We start from the raw sequence: 10,820 nt of genomic DNA, 5'->3' as shown, positions 1-10,820 counted from the left end.
ATTTGTTCAGATGTCATAATTTTTGTCAACCTGACACAAACCTAGACATATCTGAGACTCAACTGAGAAACTGTCTTCAGCAGATTGGCCAGTGAACATGTATGTGGGACATTTTCTTGATTGATGGGGAAGAGCCCAGCCCACTGTGGGTGGTGTCATCCCTAGGTAGATGGGCCTGATATATAGCTGTACATCCTGGCCAGTGAGAGCTTCCACATCTCTGCTCATCCTTTACCAGGGGCCATGTCCTTACTATCTCTGTACTAGTTATCTGTTGCAGTGTAGCAAATCTTCACAAGGCACTGACTTATGAACACTATTCCTTACCCTACAGTTTCGTGGGTTCAGAAATCCAAATATGATTTGAGTGGGCCTTTTTAATAGTTAGTCTTCATTGTCAATTTGATCTGATCAGAATCACTACGGAAACACAGCTCTATATGTGTCTGTGAGGGCATTTCCAGAAGAGTTAACTGAAGAAGGAAGATCCACTCTAAAGTGGATGACATCATGCCATGTGTTGGGGTCCCAGAAAAATAAAATGAGAAAGAGAACTGAGTATCAGCATTCATCTTTCTCTGCTTTCTGACTATGGATCCAAAGTGACCAGCTACCTCAAGCTCCTGATGCCATGACCTCCCCACCATGATGGGACTGTCCCCTCAAACCAATGAGCCAAAAGAAATGCTTCTTTCCGTACATTGCCTTTGTCACACACTCTGTCACAGCATGAGAAATGTGAAAAATACAGTCTTGTACTTGAGATTCTCTCAGCAAACTAGGCTACCAGCTGGGGTCTCCCACAAAGCTCGAGAGACTCTCCTGTGAGCACCTGACTGGGAAAGACTGTTCTGAGGTCTGTATTGAGGGGCAGGTGCAGCTCCTTGAGAGCCATTGGACTGACTGTCACTGAGTGATAGTAACTTGAGTTTGTTGCAACATGAGCCTTCCTATAAGGCTGCTTGAGCCATGGAGAACCAGCTGCTAAGATAGGAACTCTGTTTTATTAATGTCACCAGGGAAGAGACCCCTTTGCCACAACAAGGACTTCAGAGTGTGATTGCTAGAGCTGAGACCTGTGGGGCTTGTCTTGTCTTCTTTGGTAACCTGACCAACCCTCCTTCCACCCCAAGCCATCCTCTGCCATCACCTCTGTTTCTTTGATTGGACCCTCAAAACTGAGGTTACAGAAGTCAAACCTCTTTGCTTTCCAAGTGAGGATCCTAAAAGGAAGTGGATACGAGAAGATCAGACACTTTCTCCTTGCTCACAAAGAGACACATTGTCTACTGTAGAATATAGTTACATGGGGAAAAAGATAAAAATACTAAAATCATATCATATTTATTTCAATTACATATATCACAGAGATTATACAATTAAAGCCACAATATATATATATTGTGATCACATATATATATATATATATATATATATATATATATATATATATATATATATATATATATGTGAGCTACTATATTTTTAAAGACTTATCTGAAATCTGTTCTAATTTTACATGTTATAAATGAATTGTGCTTCTGAGCTTTATGAGCTTTGAGATCAGATCTCTGAAATGATACTTACAGAAAACCTCTGCTTCTCTTGCAATAACGCTCAGTGACCCAGGCTGGGGGGTGAGAGGGCAATTAATCGACTTCCAGAATTAGCAAAGGAGCTTTTCTACTGCATCTGCCAAAAGTGAGGTTCCATTTTAGTCAATAAGAACTTTGCATTAATTCAACATTTGGATGGGGGCCAGAGTCAGTTGCAGTAAGTCTTGGTTAACTGCCGTTTGTTTCAAGTAAGAGCCAGGCAGTTTGTTTATCTTAGACGCTTGCTCGATGGGTTACTCCCCTGGGAAAATGACCTTGTTTTCATCTCAAGCTCCAGAGAAGCTTCTTCTACTGTGGAATCTTATTCTAGTATGTGTATGAAAAGTCAAAATTTACAGTTCAGACTCAGCTAGCATAATCTCACTTGCTTCCTTGGCAAAGGAGGTAAAATTCTTACCTCTCCTCCTTGATCTTTCCCATCTCCATTAATCCAAAAACACAGAACAGTTCAAAACTGTCAACTTACTTCATTCCATTCTACTTTCAGTTCCTATTGAAGTATGAATATGAAATACACCCCAACAGGATCATGTGTTGAATGTTTGGTTTAGGAGGTCTAGAACACTTAACAAGTGGGACCTGGTTAGAAGTAGACCATCAGAAGTACGGCTGTAAGGCTGTGCCCGGTCCAGGTTGACGTTTCACTCTACATTTCCAATCTGCTTTGATGGACAAAAACCTTACCTCCTCACGTGCCTGCTGTCTTGACTGCCTCACCAGGGGCCCCAATCAAGAGTCCAAGATGACAAACAGAAATGTCTGAAACCATGAGACAAAAGAAGTCCTCCCCACACAGGTTGTTTCTGTCTGGTATTTGTCACAGCAGTGAGAAAAGTAATGTAGAAAATTGGTACCAGGAGTGGGGTTGTTGCTGTGACTGGGCCTGACAGGTGACCTGAGAACTGGTTTGCACGAGTAACGCAGAAAGTTGAAGATGAAGGTTAGAGAAAGCCTTCAATGCTATGAACAGAGCTTAGTAGGCAATTCCGCTAGGAATTCAAAACGGCATGAGGCCAGAATGCCAATCAAAATGTAGATAACAGTGACCACTCATGAAGTTTCAGTTAGAACAGGGAGTCTGTTGTTAAATTCAACAAAAATACACATGAACGTGCTGGGAAGTAACTTTTCTACATTTGGCCCTAAGACTTTGAGGAAATGTAGCTTGAAGTTTGACTAATTGACAGTGAACAGGAAACTTTGAGACTGTACACGTTCAAGCAGTGGCACGGTTATTGCTGGTTTTATTGGTGCAGCATGAGAATCAGGAGCAAACAAAAGAAAGACATGAAATGGTGTCAGGTTGTTCCAACAGACCCATGTAAACTTGAAGCTAAAGTCAAACTTTGATTTCTAGAGAACTGGTGACATAGAAGAAGCCAAGGATCCAGATAGTATAGCATGGTATGTCTATAACCCAAGTACTTGGCAGGCTGAAGCAGGAGGCTCAGGAGTTCGAGTCTAGCTCCAGTACATAGTGAGTTTCAGGCTAACCTGAGCTATATGATGAGGTTGTGCCTAGAAAGAGGGGAGAAATCTAAAGTGCCAAGGACTGAGGATATGGCTCATATTTTTTGTCTGGATAGCAGGGAAGATGATTCCAGAGCATCACAGAAACTGGCCAGAACCTAGTCATCACAGGCTTAAGGGTATGAAAGAGTAAAGACTTAAAGGCTTTCTCTCGGGAATACACTACCACCTATTTGCAAAGGGTATCCCAAGCAATTATTTTCTTGAGATTTGTTTCACACTGCTCAACCACTGAGGTATGTGGGGCCACTGTGGGCCAAGTAAGTGGAGTGACAACCTGTGTTAGCAGCAGTTGATACCATCTGTGTCACATTGGTATTGGAGGAATGAAATAAAATAGAAGAGTTATATGGTGATGGAAGGTTCTATCTAGCTCTCAAAAGAAAGACAAGGAAGGTAGACGATGTACGGCAGAGTATGATTCCCTGTAGGGAGCCCCTGAGTGAGTGCTATGTAAAGCCATGAGGATTAAAAATAGAATGTTTGCTAAAGAAACCAACAGGAGGAAAGCCAAGCTAGCCCAAGAGACAGGACCTGTGCCTGCAACCAGCAAGTCACCAGGATGGGACTGCCTAAGCCCTTTGTATCTTATATCATAACACCATTTGTCCACATGCTGAGCATGAACCTGCAGGATTTAATGATTACCCCGATAGATTTTGATCAGGCTCTATACCACTGATATAGTGGAAATCTGAGCTTTTAATTTTCCAGTAGCATTTTATGAAGAGTTTGCTTTGATTCTTAGAGGAGACCTTGGACTTTTTTTGTTTGTTTGTTTACAATATTAGAACTATGTAGGGGTGTCCAACCTTTTGACACTGTGACATGCTGTTGTCTTCTACAAATGTGTTAACTTCATTCACAGATATTCTAAAATGAATGTAACTTGCAAGCCACAAGTTTTATGTGGCAGGTAGACTTTAAGACTCTTAGAAATTGATTAAATGCATTTTTAAATTATGAGATGGCCTTTGGGGTCCAGATGTAGAATGTTATGCATTGGTATAAAATTTCCCTTGGCTTAGTCCCCAGCTAGTAGGGCCAATTAGAAGGTTCTGGAAGCTTTAGGAGGTTGAGATTACTCTGAAGAATAGGTCACTACAGGCATGCCTTTGAAGTTATACCCAGTCCCCAGACTTGCTTAGTTTCTGTTTCTTTGATGTCAAGCTTCACTGCCATTGTCTCATAATGGACCCAGGAGCATTGGAGCCAGGACTACAGAGTGATACCTCTGGCATTATAAACCAACACAAACCATCCTTTCCATAGTTTGTTTCTGTGAGGCATTTCACATCCATGAGAAATAACATATACAGTTTGCATAAGGTGACAGAGATAGTAAGTCCCATAGTGTAAAGAAGCTCGGGGATTGCTCTTACCCTGAATGGAAGCTTGTGTAATTCCTTGGACCTTGAATAAATAATTTCATTTATATCGTATAACAGTTAGCTTAAATGTCAATGACATGACCTAGAATCACCTGGGAATAGAGTCTCAATGAAAGATTGTCTCCACTGGGCTGGCCAGTGGGTATGCCTGTTGGGGGAGGTGTTTTAAGTGAATTGATACAGGAAGATCCAGGACACTGTGGGTGGCACCATTCTCTACCAAGAGACTCTTGACCATATAAGAGTGGAAAAAAAAATCAAACTGAGCATAAGCAAACAAGCAAGTGATACATGTACACATCCATTGCCCTCTGGGCTTGACTGTGGATGTTGTGTGATGCATTGTTTTAAGTCCCTGCCATCTTGATTTCTTTTTTGTCATAGACTATAACCAAATTTTCAGTTTAGATATACCCTTTCTCCTCTAAGTTGCTTTTTGTCTGGGTGTTTTGTCACAGTAACAGAAAAGTAGCTAGAGTAGAAACTGGTATTGAGGAAGTGGAGTTAATGTGGTAATAAATCCAGCCATGTGGATTTCATGCCTTTGGACTATTGTGGAAGAACTTGGAACTTAGGGGTAGAGATTAATGGGTCATTCTAGAAGAAGTTTAAAAAATAGAAATGCAGAGAGATACATAGACAGTGGAAGCCTAGCTCACAGAGAGGAATAACGATTACCAGGAGCAGGGATAGGGGCTATTTGTGTGATATTTGAGCTAAGAAGCTGAATGTGCTGATCATCCAGGATCTGGAGAGGCATCTGTGACTGTTAAGAGATCAGCACCAGTGAAAACATCCCATTTGGAACTGAGACAATAGGAAAGTGTTTTAATCATAATTCTAAATCTCCTTGTTTATTAAAAACTAAACATTCTCTAAAGGTCTCTATATAACAATATAGAAATTATTAGGTTAAAACATACAATTAATTGACTAACACCCAGAATAAATACTCACCATATGAGTTATTATTTAGCGTTCTCCCTCTTAGCCTTGATAGTCTTTGAATATAAAATTCATCACTCTTGAGAAGTCACTGGAATAATTTGGAATTACTGGAGCCAAGTAGACTGCTTATTTAGGCAACAGAGAAGAAATGTGAAAGAAAATCAGCAAGTCAAATCATGACTAAAATCCAACAACCCCTAACGATTGTTGCATGGGACCACTATCTATCTGTTTCTATGTATGAGTGTTTTGTCTGCATGTATGTCTGTGTATTTCATCTGTGCAGTGACCCAAGGAGGCCAAAAGAGGGCATCATCCATCCTCTAGAACTGTCAACTGCCATGTGGGTGCTGGGAACTGAACCCAGGCTAGTTCCTCTGGAAGGGCAGCCAGTATTGTTAACCACTAAGCCATCTTTCCAGCCCCAGCATTATACATTTGTATGCATGTAAAGATAAACATCATGAAAGTTCCAGAACTATGACTTAGTCCAAAGCATGTTTTTTTTTAAATCTGATTTTCAAAAGCCACTATTAGATAACTATTAGAAAGTTTATAATTTAGGATCTAAGGAATGCAGAAAACTTGAAAGCATCCTGTAATACTTTCACTGACCTAATAAAGGTACTTTTACCTATAAATATTGATCAGACTCCCAGAGGACACTGTAATCAGCCAAGTTTACTGTCCTTACTCAGCATGACTTGGATGATCATCATTTTTTGCTGTCTTTTGGTGTTCAAATCCAGTGTCTCTTGTTAAAGTAGGAAGATAAATTTAGAAAATGAGTAAAAGAATTGGTTTCCAGGGCCAAATAACTGAGGGAATACAAAAACCATATCCCTCCCCCATGCACACACATATACACACTGGGTTGTACTTCCAAACTAAGTGTGTGCAGTTTCGCCAGGAGATAATTCCAGTGAAAAACACTGATTCTAACATCACAGCAGGTATCGTCCAAAAGATCCCTTTCCTTTCCTAGACAGATTTCATGTAAATGAGTGCTAGGGCCCAGTTTTCAAGGGTAAAGTACAGTGATCTAGAAAGTACACATGCAGAAGTATGAAAAATTAACACTAGATTTTATTTGAGTCCAACAAAGTAAACTTGATTTGTTTACTGTTTGAGTATTTGGGAATCACTGTCAGGGATGCAAGAATAGCAGGAAAAGAAAAGAAAGACACAGATCTAGAGTGAGTGAGATTACGGCTTTAAAATAGATATTCCATACAATCCACAGTTACAAAATAGTTCAATAATTATGAAAACATACAAACTGCATGGTCAGTCACCAGCTTTGAGTTTAGAAGCCTACCCTGAGCTCAAATTTACAAATATTCTGCTAAATTAAGAAATTTAGTGATAACTAGGTTTCCCCTAGGATATTTTTTCAACATACAAAGCAAAAGTCATAAACTGATTGTATCAACCATTCAGTGAATTGAACCAAGAGGTGAAGAAAGCTGTGTATATCTATTTAAAAACTCACCTTCTGTATTTCATGTGGGCAGAATGCACTTGAGAGAAAATCCCAGGCATTTACCCTGTGTGCATCACAGCAGTACATCCACAGAGAGCTCTTATCCCTGCATCCATGAATTATGGTTCGTTTTCATTGGCTCATGTCCATTCTCAAGGCTGAAAGTTAGTGGTGTGAGCAGCGCCAGGCTAAAAGTGGACTGGAAAGAATTTGTTAGAGTATACAAGTCTAATTGTCTTCTGGAGTGAGGAGCTGGGCTGCTTTATCATCCTAATTGCATCTCTTCATGGGCTGCTCCTGAAGCCCTTTGGAAGACACTTGTCCTTTTTCTTCACTGGACAGAGCTCAGTGACCAAGCCCAGGGCGTTAGTTGCTTTCCTAATCAAATAATGTTTAGACTTTAGATGTCCTGTAGCTAGAGTTTTCCTGCCTGGCCCACAGTCAGGACAAATCTCTCTCACCTGCCAGTCCCACAGCCACTCAGACCCGACCAAGTAAACACAGAGACTTATATTGGTTACAAACTGTATGGCCGTGGCAGGCTTCTTGCTAACTGTTCTTACAGCTTAAATTAATCCATTTCTATAAATCTATACCTTGCCACATGGCTCGTGGCTTACCGGCATCTTCACATGCTGTTTCTCATCATGGTGGCTGGCAGTGTCTCTCTGACTCAGCCGTCCACTTCCCAGCTTTATTCTCCTCCTTGTCCCGCCTACACTTCCTGCCTAGCCAATGGCCAATCAGTGTTTTATTTATTGACTAATCAGCAACACATTTGCCATACAGAACATCCCACAGCACTTCTTTTTTTTTTTTTTTTTCAAAGAAGAAAGCCAAGAGGTCAGAGCTAAGAGCTAAAACCTTACCCTTCCTCCTGCGGTGGTCCTACCTCTCCGAACCAGAGCTACCCCTGTGTTAAAGTCTTTATATAGAGTTCCTGTTCTGCCTTCTCATTGGTTGTAAACCCAACCACATGACTGCCTCCTCATGGCCTGTCTGTATAGGCCTCCAGGTTTTCCATGATTGGTATTGATTAAAGGCATGTGTATCCAATAATGGCTGTATCCCTGAACACACAGAGACTTACCCAGCTCTGCCTACCAAGTGCTGAGATTACAAGAGTACACCACCACTGCCCTGTTTTCCTATGGCTTGCTAATAGCTCTGACCCCCAGGCAACTTTATTTATTAACCTACAAATAACATTTTAATACAAATAAAATATCACCATAATGTCCCTAAAGGCCCCTCTGCTGAAAGTATTGCCCTGGGTCACTACTGGAAGGCACTGGAACCTCCAGGAGGTGGGGCCTGTTGGAATGAAGTTAGGGCCTTCTTTGGAGGGTGCTTGTCAAGGAAACATTGCAGCACGAATCTTAAAAGGTTTTATTAATAAAACAAACCTGGAGCCAGGTATTGGGGTGAAAGATCAGAGAAACAGAACAAGCCACAGCTAACCTTACCTTGCCAACTTCTCAGCTAATGTTGTTTCCTCAAACTGGAAGCCTCTGAGTCCTCATCCGAATGGATCTCAGCTGAACTGCTGCTAAAAGCCTAAAAGCTTAAAAAGGCTCTAGTTCCTGGTCCTCACACCTTATATACCTTTCCGCTACCACTTCCTGGGATTAAAGGTGTGTGTCACCATGCCTGGCAGTTTCCAGTGTAGCCTTGAACTCACAGAGATCCAGATGGATCTCTGCCTCCTGAATGCTAGGAGTAAAGGCATGTGTTACCATTGCCTGACTTCTATGTTTAATATAATGGCTGTTCTGTTCTCTGATGCCCAGATAAGTTTATTGGGGTGCACAATATATCAACCACAAAACATTATGGTTTTTCCCTCCTTTCCCACCTCCCTTTTTCATTTCCCAGCTGCCATGAGGCAGCACCACACACCACTCCCCACCATGATGAACTGACTTGTCACAGGATAAAAATCAGTAAACTATGTGGCCATCCCACCAATGATTGATACCTCCAAAGCTGTTAGTTAAAATAAACTTTTGTTCTTTGTACGCTAACTGTCTCTGGTATTTTGTAACAGTGACAGAAAACCAACAAAATCAACTTGAACACTGAGAGATATTTTTACAATTTATTAAAATGTAAAAACTTTCTTTAAAACTGAGAGTCTGTTTTCCATAGAATAAAAGTTATAATATAATGATATTATTCAGTGCTATCAAGTGGCAGACTAATATTAAAAACAGTGTCATGACGGGGCTAGAAAGATGGTTCACTGGTTAAGAGCACTGTTGCTCTTTCATGGGTCCTGGGTTCCAGTCCCAGCATCCACATGGTGGTTCACAACCATCCTTAACATCAGTTCCAGGGGCTGGGGTGCCGTCTAGTGACTTCTTCAGACACCAGGCGCACACATACACATACAGACATGAAATATGCATACAAATAAAATAAATCTTTTTTAAAAATCACATAGGGCCGGGTGGTGGTGGTGCACGCCTTTAATCCCAGCACTCGGGAGGCAGAGCCAGGCGGATCTCTGTGAGTTCGAGGCCAGCCTGGACTACCAAGTGAGTTCCAGGAAAGGCGCAAAGCTACACAGAGAAACCCTGTCTCGAAAAAAAAAAAAAAAAAATCACATAGGAACCTTTGGGTCAGTGACAGGTAGGGTGGGTCCTGGGGGGAATTCTAGAGATAGGATGTGGTGCAGGCAGGGATTGCCGGACTAGACCAGGATGCTGGATGTGGGACCCAGGCTACATCTGGTGGGCCAGGGAGGATGTGTACAGGAGAATCTGGCAGATTCCCCAGACTAGAGAAGCCTAGAAAAGCCAGATGTGGGAGATCTGGCTGGGTGGAGGGTGGATGGGCTGGATCTCTGCTTTTTTTTTTTTTTTTTTTTTTTTTTTTTTGAGTAGTTGTGCTCTATCTTTTGGTGAGATTAGAGTACTGAGGTCACTTTGTATTGGGCTTAGTCTGTGTATTAATAAGAAAAAAATCCCATAATGACCCCCAGTTGATCACTCTCTTCCCTTGATTCTTGTGTTCCTAATTAACTCATGGAACACAGTACAATTTCAAGGTACTGTAAATTCTAATCAGGGAGGAGGACTGCATTCAGTCTAGAGGGAGAATCATCCCCACCACAGTTACTGGAGTAGTTCTTCTGAGAGATCTGTCTGCTTCAGTCCTTGTGACATATAGACTGAAACTGAATGGGCTGGAAATATATGATGTCATTCATGTGTGACATGTTGGATTACAGCCTAAAGGTGGGCTTCTTAAACCATGGTCCTCAGAAGTGGGTGGAAATGTGTTACTGATGACATTTCTCAGGCCCCACAGGGCTGTATGTTAACATGCCCTCCTGGAAGACTAAGCATGTTAAGGTGCAGTACAATTGCTTCCTAAGGTACTTTGTACTAGATTAATTAACAATGATGGAATGAAATACTTGAAAGCTTATGGGGAAAACTGGAAGAGAAAAGGAAAATAAATGGGTTTAGAAAAGAGGGAGGAGGGATTATATGAGCAAGGGGAGTCAAGGTCATGATGGGAAAATCTATGGAGACAACTGAATCAAGCTTGTGGGAACTCAGGAACTCTAGACCAAAAGCTGTGGAGCCTACATGGGACTGAAGTAGGCCCTCTGCATGTGGGAGATAGTTGTGTAGCTTGGTCTGTTTGAGGGGCCCTTGGCAGTGGGATCAGGATCTATCCCTGGTGCATGAGCTGGCTTTTTGGAGCCCATTCCCTATGGTGGGATGCCTTGCTCAGCCTTGATGCAGGGGGGAGGGGCTTGGTCCTGCCTCAACTGAATGTACCAGGTTTTTGGACTCCCCATGGAAGGCCTTACCCTTTTGGAAGAGTGGATGGGGGTGGGAG

The 10,820-nt window shown here is 41.8% G+C and overlaps 1 long non-coding RNA gene across 1 annotated transcript; it reads right to left on the bottom strand.

Annotated features, from left to right (window-relative positions):
- Window positions 1–1,552: 1,552 nt before the first annotated feature.
- On the bottom strand, window positions 1,553–7,221 carry LOC128098563 (uncharacterized). The gene is made up of 3 exons (XR_008214285.1): window positions 6,978–7,221; window positions 5,495–5,607; window positions 1,553–1,692 (listed from the first exon to the last, which is right to left on the bottom strand). It is a non-coding gene; the product is annotated as an uncharacterized LOC128098563 (long non-coding RNA).
- Between the last annotated feature and the right edge of the window lie 3,599 nt (window positions 7,222–10,820).

This window comes from Peromyscus californicus, unplaced genomic scaffold, assembly GCF_007827085.1.
Source record: "Peromyscus californicus insignis strain IS unplaced genomic scaffold, ASM782708v3 Scaffold_6__1_contigs__length_162567912, whole genome shotgun sequence".
Lineage (NCBI taxonomy): Eukaryota > Metazoa > Chordata > Mammalia > Rodentia > Cricetidae > Peromyscus > Peromyscus californicus.
The sequence above is the reverse complement of the archived record's forward strand: the minus strand, read 5'-3'. Positions and strand labels throughout refer to the sequence as shown.